The sequence below is a fragment of the Lissotriton helveticus genome, chromosome 4_1 (assembly GCF_964261635.1).
Source record: "Lissotriton helveticus chromosome 4_1, aLisHel1.1, whole genome shotgun sequence".
In the NCBI taxonomy this organism is placed as follows: Eukaryota; Metazoa; Chordata; class Amphibia; order Caudata; family Salamandridae; genus Lissotriton; species Lissotriton helveticus.
Genome location: NC_136063.1, coordinates 249214659 through 249229655, shown reverse-complemented (window position 1 = coordinate 249229655; position 14997 = coordinate 249214659). Strand labels below are relative to the sequence as shown.

The 14997-nt window shown below is 51.5% G+C and overlaps 1 protein-coding gene across 3 annotated transcripts in view; it reads right to left on the bottom strand.

Annotated features, from left to right (window-relative positions):
- Positions 1–8065, bottom strand: part of LOC144828504 (CMP-N-acetylneuraminate-beta-galactosamide-alpha-2,3-sialyltransferase 1-like) — a 381510-nt gene extending 373445 nt beyond the window's left edge. Inside the window, exon 1 of one of the 3 annotated variants that reach the window (XM_078686730.1) lies at positions 7940–8065. The gene's annotated coding sequence lies outside the window, so the exon portion shown is untranslated. Of the gene's footprint in view, positions 1–7089; positions 7418–7939 lie in introns of those variants that run through there. The other 2 variants (XM_078686731.1, XM_078686729.1) reach the window with 2 other exon arrangements.
- Between the last annotated feature and the right edge of the window lie 6932 nt (positions 8066–14997).

The following is a 14997-nucleotide window of genomic DNA, read 5'->3' as shown; positions in this document are numbered from 1 at the left end:
ACTTCAATAGAGGAGCCTGCGGGCGGGCGGCATGCCGATTCCGGCACGAGTGCTCGACATGCGGACAACGGCACCCAGTGGTGCGTTGTTGGGGGCTCGGGGGCCCCCCGGGGCAGCAGCCGGTGCAGGGAGGTGCCCCAGTCAGAGGGGGACAGGGTGGTGGGAGGGGGGGAGGCAGAGGGGGGGAGCCGGAGCTCTGGGCAAAGGCTCGTACGCCGGTTAGGATCGAGCGGATGGAGCCCTGGCTGGCGGCATATCCGCGGGCGGAGGATGCTGCGGTGCTGCGTCGTGGTTTTCGGGAGGGGTTTGGGCTGGGCTATGAGGGCCCTTGGATTGCTCGCTGGGCGGACAATCTGAAGTCCGTGAACGCGCACAAGGGCATTGTGCGAGAGAAACTGTTCAAGGAGGTCAGAGAGGGTCGGATGGCGGGTCCTTTCACGGAACCGCCGTTGCCGGGCTTGATCATCTCCCCCATCGGGGTGGTGCCCAAGAAGGAGGATGGGCAGTTCCGACTGATACAGCACTTGTCTTGGCCAGAAGGGGCGTCGGTCAATGCCTACATTTCGGAAGACTTGGCGTCGGTGACTTACTCGTCGGTGGACGTGGCGCAGAGGCTCGTCTCGGCGGCGGGATGGGGTGCGCTGATGGCAAAATGCGATGTCAACTCGGCTTTCCGTCTCCTTTCGGTGAACCCAGAGGATCACCAGTTGTTGGGGATCCAGTTCCAGGGACTCATATTTGTGGACAAGGCACTGCCGATGGGGTGCTCCATTTCGTGTGCGCTATTTGAGCGTTTCAGTTCATTCCTACAGTGGGTTTTTTCCAGGCGCACAGGCTCGGAGTCAGTGACGCACTATCTGGATGATTTCTTCCTGGTGGGGTGGCCCGGAGCGGCGGACTGTCAGCGGCAGCTGGATGGTTTGGCCGGGTTGATGGGGGAATTTGGGGTTCCTCTGGCGCCAGAGAAGACGTGCGGTCCCAGTACGGTGTTGTCCTTTCTCGGTATCGAGCTCGACTCAGTCGCCATGGAAGCACGCCTACCGGACGACAAGAGGTTGGCGATGCTGGTTCTGGTGGATGGGATGTTGGCAAAGAGAAAGGTGATGGTGAGAGAGGTGCAGGTGCTGTTGGGGCATTTGAATTTTGCGTGCCGCATGGTGCGGGCAGGCCGAACGTTTTGCCGGCGTTTGGGTTTGGCGTTGTCCGGTTTGACCTTGCCTCATCACCATGTGCGCCTTTCGGCGGGAATGAAGGAGGATCTCCGCATGTGGCGGGCGTTCTTGGAACGGTTCAATGGAGTACCCATGGCGCCGGCGGAGGACTGGGAGTGGGACGTCACCTTGTACTCGGATGCGGCGGGTGTCGGCGGTTTTGGCCTGTATTGGGAGGGGAAGTGGTGTGCGGAGCAGTGGCCGGAGCGCTGGCAGGCAGGCGGGAGAAGCATTGCGTTTTTGGAGTTGTTCCCGTTGGTGGTGGCGGTCACGGTGTGGGCGGGGCGCTGGCGCACAAGCGCGTGCTGTTTCGAGTGGACAACATGGCCGTCGTGCAGGTGGTGAACAGGCAGTCGGCCCGGGACCCGCAGGTGCTGAAATTGATGAGGGTGTTTGTTTTGCGTGGCTTAGAGAATGACATCCTTTTTCAGGCGCGCCACGTTCCGGGGGTGGACAATGACATTGTGCATGCTTTGTCTCGTTCACAGTGGGAGAGGTTCCATGGGCTAGCCACAGCGGCGGAGGAAGTCAGGACGCCGGTTCCGGAGGACCTGTGGTCGGTGGGCGAGGCCGGGCCTTTCAGTTGGTGAAGACGTCGGTAGCGGTGTCCACGTGGACGGCATACGAGCAAGCGTGGGAGGAGTTTCTGCAGTCCGGTGCGGTGAGGAGTGGGGACCGGTGGCGGCGCGAGGAACAGGTGGTAAGGTTCATGCTGGCTCTCATGGACAGAGGTTTGTCGCGGGTGTCGATTGCGGGCAAGTTGTCAGCGGTGGCTTTCATGGTAAAGTTGTGGTGGGGTTACCCTCCGTCGGCGGGGGAATTGGGGACCCGGCTGCTGGAGGGGTGGGCGAGAGAGAGGGGTGGGGCCGTGCGGACGCGACGTCCCATCACGGTCGGGTTGCTGGCAGGAGTCAGTGGCGCGCTCCCGGAGGTGTGCAGGGATGAGGGTTTTTCTACCTTGATGTCCTGGCTGTTCTTTGGAGCGTTTCGGGTGTCGGAGTTGCTGGGCGCAAAGGGGCGGTGGGGGGTGTTGTGGGAGGATGTGGAGTTGCGAGCACAGGAGGTGGCGGTGCGTTTGCGTTGCTCGAAGACGGACCAGCGGGGGGTCGGGACCTGGGTGGTACTGGGCCCAGGAGGCGGGGAGGGGGTGTGCCCGGCGGCGTGGGGGAGGGGGTTGATGGCAGGCCGCGGCGAGGTGGTGGGGGAGGTTTTTGGTCGAGAGGGGGGTGATGGAGTGACAGCGGCTCAGGCGTTGTGGGTTCTGCGGCGCGCCTTGCGGTTCATGGGAGAGGACCCGCTGGCTTTCGGGACGCATTCCTTCCGGATCGGGGCGGCAACGGAGGCGGCACGGAGGGGTTGGGCTAAGGAGGAGATTCAGAGGCTGGGACGGTGGAAGTCGGATTGTTACCGGTCGTATGTGCGATTGAGGGAGGCGGAAGGGGTGTTGTAACTGTGTTTCCCGATTTTGATCTGTGTGTCTTTTCAGGTGCTGTGGCGGGCCGGAGGTGGCTGTGTTGAATATGTATATTGTGGGACACTCATTCGTCAAGAGGGCGGAACAGGCGGAGTGGGACAGGCTGCGGACACTCAATTTGGGATTGGATGCGGGGCTGTACCGTTGTCATTGGAGGGGAAAAGGGGGTAGGCGTTGGCATGAGTTGTTGGCATTGTTGAACATGGTGGTGAGAGGGGGGTGTGCCCAGATGTGGTGGTGATTCATCTGGGCGAGAACGATCTGGTGCAGTGCAAGGGGCTGGCGTTGCTTAAGCAAATGAAGAGGGGTCTGAGGGAAATTAAGAAGTAATGGGCTGGCTGTCATGTTATCTGGTCCGAGTTTATCACCAGGCGGGTTTGGAGGGGAGCTGAGCGCCCGGGAGCCATAGACAGGGCACGGAGGAAGATTAATAGGGAGATGAGGGAATTTTGTGCCAGGGAGGTGGTGGGGAGGATGGAGCACCCGGAGTTGCGCTATGGCGCTGTTTATTTTTTCAGGGAGGATAGGGTTCACCTGTCCAGGTATGGCATGGAATTGTACGCCATCCAGTTGAAGGAGGCTTTGGATGGGGCGCTGGGGGTGATCAGGTATCCCAGAAGGCAGGAGTCCTAGGGGGGGGTCGAAAGTCGTAAGCGACTTTCGAGTGGCGCTTTCCTAAGGAGATAGGGTGGATTTGCTGGAGGCCTGGGACTGTATGGTAGGCGGGGGTGAGGTCATGGAGGTCACGGTGGCATTCAGTCGGGGGGTGGGTTGCTGAGCGGTTGTGTTGTATTTTCAGTTGCAATGTTGGGGTTAACTTTAGGGGTGGGGGTGGGAGGCTGTCAGGCAGTTGTTATTTAGTGAGCACTAGTTTTGTTCGGCACAGGCCAGGTGGGACATTGTTGTAGGTGCACCTGATTCCAATAAAAGCGGCCTTTATCACACTATTTTGGTGTCTGTGTCAGTGCTTCCCCCCCTCACCTACTGGTGTGCCCCAATGGGGATTTGGGGGGGTGGCCGACCAGCGGGAGGCTCTCCCCCTCGGGGAAGTTTGGGGCACCAGGGGAGGGGGGGGTTGGAAGCTTTGTCACCTGGGGCTCTCCGTAGCTTGGGCTGGTTTGGGCTTCTTGGGCTCCTTGGGCTTGTTTTGGGCTGGTTGGCCTATATAGGCGGCCATTTTGTGTCACTGCACACTGTTTCGTGGTGCAGTGACACAGCAGCCAGGGGTCCGCAGGCGGCTTTTTGTCCCTCCCACCCTGAAAATTTTCCTTGGGGTTTTTGTATGGCGGGGTGGTCCTGTTTAGGAGGGGTTTTGTTGGTCGATGGTGCACTGATTTAGGGTGTTTAGGGTTGTGGTGTCGCTGGAACAGGTGCGGTTACTGGGGGCGCTTTCCTAAGGAGATAGGGTGGATTTGCTGGAGGCATGGGACTGTATGGTAGGCGGGGGTGAGGTCATGGAGGTCACGGTGGCATTCAGTCGGGGGGTAGGTTGCTGAGCGGTTGTGTTGTATTTTCAGTTGCAATGTTGGGGTTAACTTTAGGGGTGGAGGTGGGGGGCTGTCAGGCAGTTGTTATTTAGTGAGCACTAGTTTTGTTTGGCACAGGCCAGGTGGGACATTGTTGTAGGTGCACCTGATTCCAATAAAGCGGCCTTTATCACACTATTTTGGTGTCTGTGTCAGTGCTTCCCCCCCACACCTACTGGTGTGCCCCAATGTACTTTGAGATGTAAACCGTGCTTAGTTGTATTTCATTTTAGGGATAATTATTTAAACTGCCTGTTTACGCATTTTAAAGTATACTTATTAACACACTCATCCACACACACTACTATGAAACGAATGCATTTTATTTTTTGAGCCTGATGCTCAATGCGTGAATCTTGACAGGAGGGGCACGCCTTGACTTATCTGCTAACAAGTTCAAATTGATTATCCTGCGGCCAAGTGTGACCTATAAGATAACTGCTGAATATTGAATTGTAGAAATAAAAGAAAAATTTACGTGATTAAATAAAAATACCGACTGCATCCAACTAATACAATTGTCAAGTTTCAAACATGCAACTGCAAACAAACTAAATTCCCTGTTTGGCAGTTAATGAAATTATATGTCTCAAATGAGATCAGCAGAAACAATCTATGACTGGACAACTGGAATTTCCACTAGTGCCCCAAGTTCAGTGCCAGCGGAAGTCATCATTCCATGGACAGAGCTAAGAAGCAGGGAATGCAAAGCGAAGGTCAGGGCACGAAGCCCCCGCAAAGGAAGATGGCAGATTGTGCTCAGCTGGGAGGGGGCGCCTCACCCAGACACCACTGGCAAAACTCTCAGCGGGCAGCGGGATCCGGGGAGGCGAGGGTGAGAGCCTACAAGCAGGTATCTTGAAACTGGGGGGCGGGCCCCCTTAGTGGGGCTCAAGTGAGCCTCGGGGAGGGGAGAGCCAGTCCAAAAGAGCATTAGGCTGATAAGGACAAAGACAGGAGTTCACCCGCCTTTACTCAGCAGCGGGGATTCCGCTGTTCCGTCTACGGCATCTGCACCGTTTCACTTCCTCTCTCATAAACACCGCTCTTAAAATACCCAAGTCGCACATCCCCCCTCAGAGTGGCGCTGTTATGTGCCCACGATTCTTTGCTCGTGTGGAGCAGACTCTCGCGTTCATTATTCCTGCGGTTTAACGAGGGGCTGCTGGCATCGAGGCGCTATCGCTGCCCGCATTCACCACGTTAATTGAACTCATCTGAGTGAAAGGCTTAGACGGGCGCGAGGTCTCTTTGTGAAATAACGAGATTGGGGTGCCAGATCGACCCTTTAAATAAAGGTTCATGTGGAGGGTTCGCTGCAGGGTGAAGGCAGTGACAGGGAAGTCCCTCAAAACGAGAAGCCTCGGTCTGTTCCCCCCTCTCGTTCCACGGCAGACCCCCAGGGAATAAAGCCGTTTTTTTTTACGTCCAGAGGTTGCGTATTTCAATTGGCAACAGCCCGCTATGTACCTCAGGGACCAGAAAGAAAGTTCTAAAGAGCCTCATTTCGGATCGAAGGTGGCGCTGGCCCAACTTTCTCTCTCGCAGTACGGTGGAGAGGGTGCTTTTCCATGAGTAACACAGAAGAAAACATCATAGGAAAAAATCGGAAAGTTCCCTCAACCCCCCACAAAGGGCACCCGCCCCTCGTACACAGATGTATAGGTTTGAGAGGTGCAGGCTGCAGCACAAGCGCGACTTAAAAGACCGGGTACATGGTATCACACGGAAGCCAAAGGGATAGTTATGACTTATGACCCACTAAACATAAACTCCACTCGAGATAGGTCCAGTTCTAAGGCAATCCAGACGCCATTCGCCTCAGTGGGAGAGGATCTTCTGAAGCACTCACGCAAAAGGACAAAACTTATGGGGTATTCTGAAGTAGCTCCCCCATGCACAGTCCATTATGAGGTATTCAATAGAAGCCCCAGTTCTCACTTTACAGGGCCAGTTGTGCGGCACTCCACCGACACACCCTGTCCATTGAAGGGTAGTTATGAGATTTCCACAGAACCCTCAGCATTCACATCTACACGAACAGTTATGCGGCACTCCACAGACCCACCCTGCCCATTGAGGGGGTAGTTAAGAGGTTTCCACAGAACCCTCAGCATTTAGATCTACACGAACAGTTATGCGACACTCCACCGACCCACCCGGCCCACTGAGGGGTAGTTATGAGGTTCCCACAGAACCCTCAGCATTCAGATCTACATGAACAGTTATGCGGCACTCCACCGACCCACCTTGCCCGTTGAGTGGGTAGTTAAGAGGTTTCCACAGAACCCTCAGCATTCAGATGTACACAAACAGTTATGCGGCACTCCACCGACCCACCCTGCGCATTGAGAGGGTAGTTATGAGGTTTCCACAGGACCCCCTACCTTCACATCCACCCGAACAGTTATGCGGCACTCCACCGACTCACCCTGCCCGTTGAGGGGGTAGTTAAGAGGTTTCCACAGAACCCTCAGCATTCAGATCTACACAAACAGTTATGCTGCACGCCAGCGACCCACCTTGCCCGTTGAGTGGGTAGTTAAGAGGTTTCCACAGAACCCTCAGCATTCAGATCTACACGAACAGTTATGCGGCACTCCACCGACTCACCCTGCATGTTGAGAGGGTAGTTATGAGGTTTCCACAGAACCCTCAGCATTCACATCCACCCGAACAGTTATGCGGCACTCCACCGACCTACCCTGCCCATTGAGAGGTAGTTATGAGGTTTTCACAGAACCCACTACCTTCACATCCACACGAACAGTTATGAGGCACCTTCCAGACCCCAGGCACACACAGGGTAGTTAGAGATGTCCCACAGAAGCCCCAGCCCACCGAGGGGTGTTTACGAAGTACCCCGGCTGACACGTACCTCTGCTCCTCTCCCGCGAGGTGTCCGGGCTGCTCTGGTGCCTCACTCCTCCCAGTCCAATATCCGCGTCCCCAGCTGCCAGCAGCCCTGGCACGGGCGGAATGAGCCCGCTAACGGGACGGAGGAGCCTTTCTACCCCGACTCGCTCAGGCGCAGCAGCGGGCGTGGGTGTCCTCCCGGCAGACCCTCCCTCCCTCCCGGAGCAGGGAAAGCCCTCACAGCTCCGTGCTGGGGGGATCAGCGGCAGCGAGAGTTGGGCTCGCCCCCCTCCTCCTCCTGCCTTAATCGGATTCTCCAGCCGAGGCTTTGCCGAGTGTGTGTGTTGTGGGGTCCAGCCGGGCCACGTGGATGGCAGCCGAGCCAAACATAGGCTGAGCAGCTCCTCCACAGACAGACAGACAGACAGACACTTAGGAAAAGAGAGACTCAGCCTGGGGCCGGGCTGTGAGGGGCGGCTCTGCCCTCGCCAACCTGGTGCCAGGACTCAGACCGAGGACACTCCTTCCGGCTAACATCTCATGCCCTCACCACGAGGAAGGAGGCGCATTCTGCCAGCCTGATACCAGGCTGTGCGGGTGATCTCTGAAGGGCAGGGCGGCAGATCACAGGGGGACCGGGTGATGTTACGGCGGCACGCAGGGATGATGATAGCAAGTCCCACTTACTCAGGGGGGTGGGGGGGGTGGGGGGCGCAGGATGTGCTGGGTAGGGGCAGTCGGTCTCAGGGAGTCAGACACTGACAGCAGCTCAGAAGAATCACCCTTCCATTGTTGCTGATGCATCACAATCTTTATTCTACCTCGTGCCTCCATTACCCCCACCACACACTCTCCCTTACAATTTATCTCACCTTTTCTCCCCTTTTCAGGTTCTTCTCATCTCTACTTTCTTTGCCGCTGTGTTTCAGTCTTTCTCTTCCCCCTTTTGCACTTCTCTCCTCTTACCCACAGTCAAAGTCTGATGAGGAAACCTGCTGGTTCACAAAGTGAACGCCCCACCTCCTACTCTCGGCTCTAATTAAGCACTGTCCCAGGCATGAGATCGCACGCGCTACTACAGCAGGTGCATACGTCACTGACAGCAAGCATGCACGAGCTACTCTGCCTTTACAGCCCGGGGGCATAGACACTGACAGAACGCCAGAGATACTCCTCATTTCAACCGACACCACTACGCACTGACAGTTTAATGCTTAATTACAGGCGAGAATCATACACAGTCCGATGCAGCACACAATCTTAGCTTACCTAAACAGATGCACTTATTAATAGGTAACAGTAAACGTCCCAGGCGGAAGCGTTCATCTTCAGAAATAACAGCTCACCCTGGGGCAACCACGGTGGCCCACCGCACTCGGATCAACGCTGACCCCCACAGACAATGCCCGCAACCTCAGCATCATCCTTGACAGCCATCTCACCATGAAGTGACAGGTCAATGTACTCTCCTCTTACTCAGGGCACAAGTCCTAAGAAAAGAAGTGGGGGACGCAGACGACACAATAGGAAGTGACATCACGAAAGGTGGCTTGCACCATCAGACTCATTGCCTCCCCTCGCTCACCCCTTAGATGCGATTGCATCAGAGAAGCCAGCACGTGAGCAGCATTATGAATGAGCTCCGATCTCGTCCCAGAGAGGCCAAAGAGTGAATGTGTGGCTCCATTTGCTCCAGTTATCGAGCTCCCGGTAAAATAAGTGGGGGGACGCCGTGGTACCCCGACTCGAGCCCTGCTCTTACTGTTTCCAAACCCTCCACATGCTCCAAAAGATCTTCAGATGTAACCCCTCCATCATCAGAAAAACAGTCACTCACCCTTGTCTCCAGCTGACTTGACTACGGAAAAACACTTTACGCGGGATCCAGGCTTACAATACAAAAGAGCCTTTGCTTTTTTAGTAGACATATTTATATATGTTTGTCAAGTCAATATTTTACGTTTGACAGGAAAATATGGTATTCAACGGTTACAAAATGTACACCACCAGAATGATACTGTGCAGCATTGCCATATGTTATATTTAAATAAAAAACTTAAGACTTGTTATGCTCATGAAGGAATGCTCACACTGCCTTGTTTAAATTTTTTCAAGTCTTTTCAAAGTTAGTTGCATTTTCAGCAGACCACTTCCACTTTGGTCTCTGATAAATATTTGAGAACTCAAAATGAGTGTTAGGAATTGTAGATATTAATATGGAAAATGTTTCCTTCCTCTGAATTTCCAATCTTACTTCAGTTAAGTGTCCTGTAGCATTGCCACCACTGTGGATGACCATAGATTAAGGATGGTTTCATTTACTAACAGAGGAAAGTAGAGGGAGTAACATATTCAGTTCCAAACCTTATTTACCCATCATTGTTAGCTCAACTCCTTTCAAAACGCCGCACCTACTTTCTTAGTATGTTGTCTATCCCAAAACATGAAACTGTGCCAAACACTCACAATCAAATTCCTGCCAAATTTCATCTACATCCAATAAAGCAATCTTTACGCTGCGTCTGTTTAAACTACACTCTAATAAACCACACACCTCTACACTGTACACCACTCTCCTCTATGCCACTTCAGTCTACATCACCCCACTCAATACCACTTAACAGCACTCCACTCTACTCCGCTCCATCTACGGTATTTTACTGGACGCCACTCCACTCTATGACACTCCACAGTATGCCACTGGACTGTATGCCATTCCACTCTGAGCCACTCCATATCACTCCCTTCTTTGCCAGTCCATACTACACTATTATACTCTATGGCACTCCATTCTATGCCACTACACTTTGCACCATGACAAAGTACCCTATTCCACTCTATGCCACTTCATGCTACCCGATTCCAGTGTACTCCACTTCACTCTGACACTCAATTCTATGCGACTCCACTGTATGCCATTCCATAGTATGCAACCCTACTCTAAGGCACTATGCCACTCCACTCTACGCTATTCCAATCTATTGAACTCCCCTCTACACCATTCCACTCTATGCCACTCCATTATGTGCCACTCCTCTGTACACCACTCCACTCTATGCCACCACTCTATGCCACCCCATTCTATGCCACTCTGCTCTATGCCAATCCACTCTATGCCACTCCACTCAACACTATTCCACTCGAGGGTACTCTACTCTATGCACTCCACTATGTCTTTATTCTCTATGCCACTCCCCTCTACAGTATTCAACGATACTCCACTCTACGCCACTCCACTCCACTCTATACCACTCCACTCCACTCTATCCCATTCCATTCTACACCATGACACTGTATCGTATTCCACTTCACGACACTCCACTCTGTGCCACTCCACTCTGTGCTACTCCACTCTGCCATTCTACCCTACTCCACTCCACGCCAGTCCACTCTATGCTATTCCACTCAATGCCACTTACTCTCCACCACTCCACTCTACTATACACAACTTCACTGCACTTCACTTAACTCTGCACTATTCAACTCTACAAAACTGTACTTAATGCCACTCTACTGTACACCACTCCACTTTATGCCACTCCACGCTATTCCACTCTACACCACTTAACTATATGCCATTCTATACCACTCAGTTCTACTCTATTCCACTCTATAGAACTCAACTCTACACTATGCCATGCTGTGGCACTCCACTCTATGCCAGTCCACTCTACGACACTCCACTGAACACCACTCTACTCTACACTATTCCACTCTATCCTCTCCACTCCACTCTACGCCACTCCACTCTGCACAACACTGTATGCTATTCCTCTGTACACCACTCCACTTTATGCCACCCCACTCTACATCACTCTGCTCTGTGCCACTCTGCTCTGTGGGACTCCACTCTGTACTACTCCACTCAATGCCACTCCACTCTACGCTATTCCACCCTAGGGTATTCCACTGTATGACACTCCACTCTACGCCAATCTTCTTTACGCCACTCACTCTATGATGTATAGGTGACTCCACTCTATAACACTCCACTCTACGCCAATCTACTTTACGCCACTCACTCTATGATATTTGACTCTACACCACTCTGCTCTATGCCACTCTGTTGTACGCAACTCCACTCTACACTATTCCTCACTATGCCATGCCACTGCGCTCTGTTATTCCATTCTGCACCACTTAACTCTACTGCACTCCATTGTACGAAACTCCACTATATGCCACTCCACTCCATGCTACTCCACAGTATGCTATTTTACTTTACACTATTACACTCCATACCACTCCATTCTATGCGACTTCATACTATGCTATTCCACTGCACACCACTCCACTCTGTGCCACTCCACTGTACGCCACAACACTGTATGCTATTCCACTGTATGCCACTCCACTGCACTCTATGGCACTATACTCCACACCACTCTACCCAACTCTGCTCTACCCAACTCTGCTCTACCCAACTCTGCTCTACCCGACTCAGCTCTACCCCACTCTGCTCTACTCCACTCTGCTCTACCCCACTCTGCTCTACCCCACTCTGCTCCTCTGCCACACTCTGCTCTACCCCACTCCGCTCTACGCCTCTTTACTCTATGCCCCTCCACTCTATGCCATTCCACTGTACAACATTCCACTGTGAAGGAAGTGGCCTGATTAGAGTCACCCGGGTTACTCGCAACCACCTCTCAGCCTTCCATACCAATTAAGAGTTGGTCAGACAGTATAGAATACAGGCCAAGTAAGCTTTAGTCAGGATACACTTGATTGGAGTCCGGTCTGACCAGCCTCCTTGGATTGCTGCAGAGGGACTGACTTCTCAAGCATGATGTTTCAATAAGTATAACTCAAAACCAATAAAGATCGGCCCTGTCTGGAAATTTCCAGTTTGTAGCTGGTGAACAAAGGAGATACAGAAGGATGCGTTTCGATCCTGAGACCGGGCACATGCTATCTTAGCGCCAAGGTCACTCTGCCCGCACCCAACGCTGTAAGGGTGGAAGCAGGCCTATCTAGTGGGAAAGGTATGTACGGACAAAGACAGAGTATTCAATAGTACAGTAAAGCTCAACATTGGAGAAAGGAAAACATGAAAAATTGGCTATTGGGAAATATTCGTATTATACACCTTTTAAAGCTTCGAGGATACTACATATGATATTTTCGGATGGAATGTCACAAAATTGGCAGAAAAAAGGGGTGAGGTGGTTGGGTGATATCTGTTCCGATGATGGTTCATGTAAATCTTTTGAGGAGTTAAGAGCACAGTTTTCTTTCCCAAGAGCTTATTTTTTTAAATTTTTTGCAAATAAGGGATTTCTTTATAAGACAGAAGTTAGCTTTGCAAAGCAATCCTGTAATAGAAGTAATTATCAAACAGGGTAAAATAGGGTATTTGTATCGGATACTATTAGGGGGTAAAACAGACGATCTTGAGAAAATAAGGGCAAAGTGGGCTAATACTTTAAGTGATTCTGGAATAGTGGTGGAAGATCTTATTTTGTTGTCCAAAGAGGCATTAATGTCTGCAAATTTAAAAGCCCAATTTTTTAAAACGGTGTTTGATCTGTATTATACTCCTGAACGCATGGCTAAGTGGGGTGAGCGATTTGATGGTAAATGCTTTCGATGTAAGGCGGACCATGCGGATAGTATTCATATTTTTTTTTCTTGCCCTAGGCTATATGATTTTATAGGCGGGATTGAAAAGCTAATTTCTTTAGTTCTTAATACCTCTGTAACCATTACTCCTGCTATGATGCTCTTGGGGAAAATTCCTAGGGATAACTCCTTGGAGAGGTTATATTCTTATCGCCACTTTATTTTGTTTTCTATGACGGTGGCACGATTATGTATCGCTACTGTATGCTATTCCACTCTACACTCCAATCTATGCAACTCCACTCCACATTATGCCACTCCAATCTCTGCAATTCTACTATTGAGTACTGTACTTTACTTAACTCCACTCTAATGCACTTTACTCTATGCCAGTCCACTCCACGCCACTCCTCTCTACGCCACTCCACTCTCAGGCACTCAACTCTCTGCCTCTTCACTCTCTGTCACTCTGCAGTATGGCTCTGCACTCTGCAGTACTCCACTCTATGCCACTGAACTCTATCCCATTCTGCTCAACTACACTGTATGCTTTCCACTCTACGCCACTCCACTGTACAGTACTCCACTGTACACCAATCCAGTCTATGCCACTCAACTGTATTCCACTCCACTCTACACCACTCCACTGTATAGTGCTCCACTCCACTCAGTTATACGCAAACCCACGCTACGCTATTCCACTGTATGCCACTCCTTTGGCACTCCACTGTATGCTATTCCACTCAGTGCCACTCCACTTTACACCACTCTACTTTATTCCACTTGATTCTATGCCATTCCACTGTACACCCCCCACTCCATGCCATGGCACTGTATGCCTCTACACTGTGCACCACTCCACTACATACTATTCCACTCTATGCTACTTCACTCTATGCCACCCCATGGTACATTATTCCACTGTACGCCACAGTATGAATGAAATTAAATGAAAATTAAACTTATATAGCGCGTAACTACCCTGAGGCCTCGCCACTCTTTGTCACTCCACTGTATGTCACAATACTGTATGCTATCTCACTCTGTGACACTTCTCTCTATGGAACTCCACGTCACTTCACTCTACCCCACTCTACTCTGCACCACTTCACTCTATGCCACTCCACTGCACACCCCTCCACTGTATGCCATGCCACTGTACGCCACTCCACTGTATGCTATTCCACTCTAAGTCTCTCAACTCTTACACTTCACTCTATGCCATGCCACGCATCGCTATTCCACTCTACACCACTCCACTGTACGCCACAACACTGTTTGCTATTTCACTCTATGCCAGTCCATTGCATGCTATTTCTCTCTAAGCCACTCAACTCTATGCCACTTCACTTTATGTCACTCCATACTACGCTGTTCAACTCTACACCACTCCACTGTACGCCACAACACACTATGCTATTCCACTCTAAGCCACTCCACTCAATGCCACTCCATTCTATGGCACTCTACTGTACGCCACTCCACTCTGCCCTATTCCACACTAATGCACTCGACCCTGCACCATTCTATGCCACTCCACTCTACACTATTACACCACTCCAAGCTCTAGCACTTATCTCTACACCAGTCCACTGTTCAACAATCCACTGTACGCTACTCCACTTTATGACATTACACCCTATGTCACTCCACTCTACGCCACTACACTCTACCCCACTCCACTCTATGCTATTCCTCTCTATAACAATCCAGACTATGCTGCTCCATTCTATACGATGACACAGTACGCTCTTCACGTTCTACGCCACTTTACTCTACACCACTCCACTCTAAGCCACTTCACTCTATTCTACTCCACTCACTACATGCAACTCCACTGCACTCCATAACACTGTAGGCTATTCCATTCTATGCCACTCCATTCTATGGCACTGCCTCTATGCCATTCTACCCACTCCACTGTATCCCACTCCACTCTACACCCCAACACTCTATGTCATGTCACAGTAGAACAATCCACTGTACACGACTTCACTGTATGTTAATCAACTCTAGCCCCTCCACTCTATACCATTCTACTCCTCGCCACTCCATGCTATGCTATTCCACTCTACAACACTCCATTATATGCCACTCCACTTTATGCCTTTCAAATTTATGCCACTTCACTCTATGCCACTCCACTTTCCGCCACTACACTCTCCATCACTCCACTCTATGCTGCTCCACTCTAACCTACCCTACTCTACACCAATTCACTCCATGCTACTCCTCTCATCACCACTCCACTTTTAAGCACTCTGATGTACGCCACTCTTTTTTAAGCCTCTCCACAGTATTTGACTGTCTGCCTCTCCTCTCTATACCACTCCGCTCTACGCCACTGTCCTCTATGCTATTCCACTTT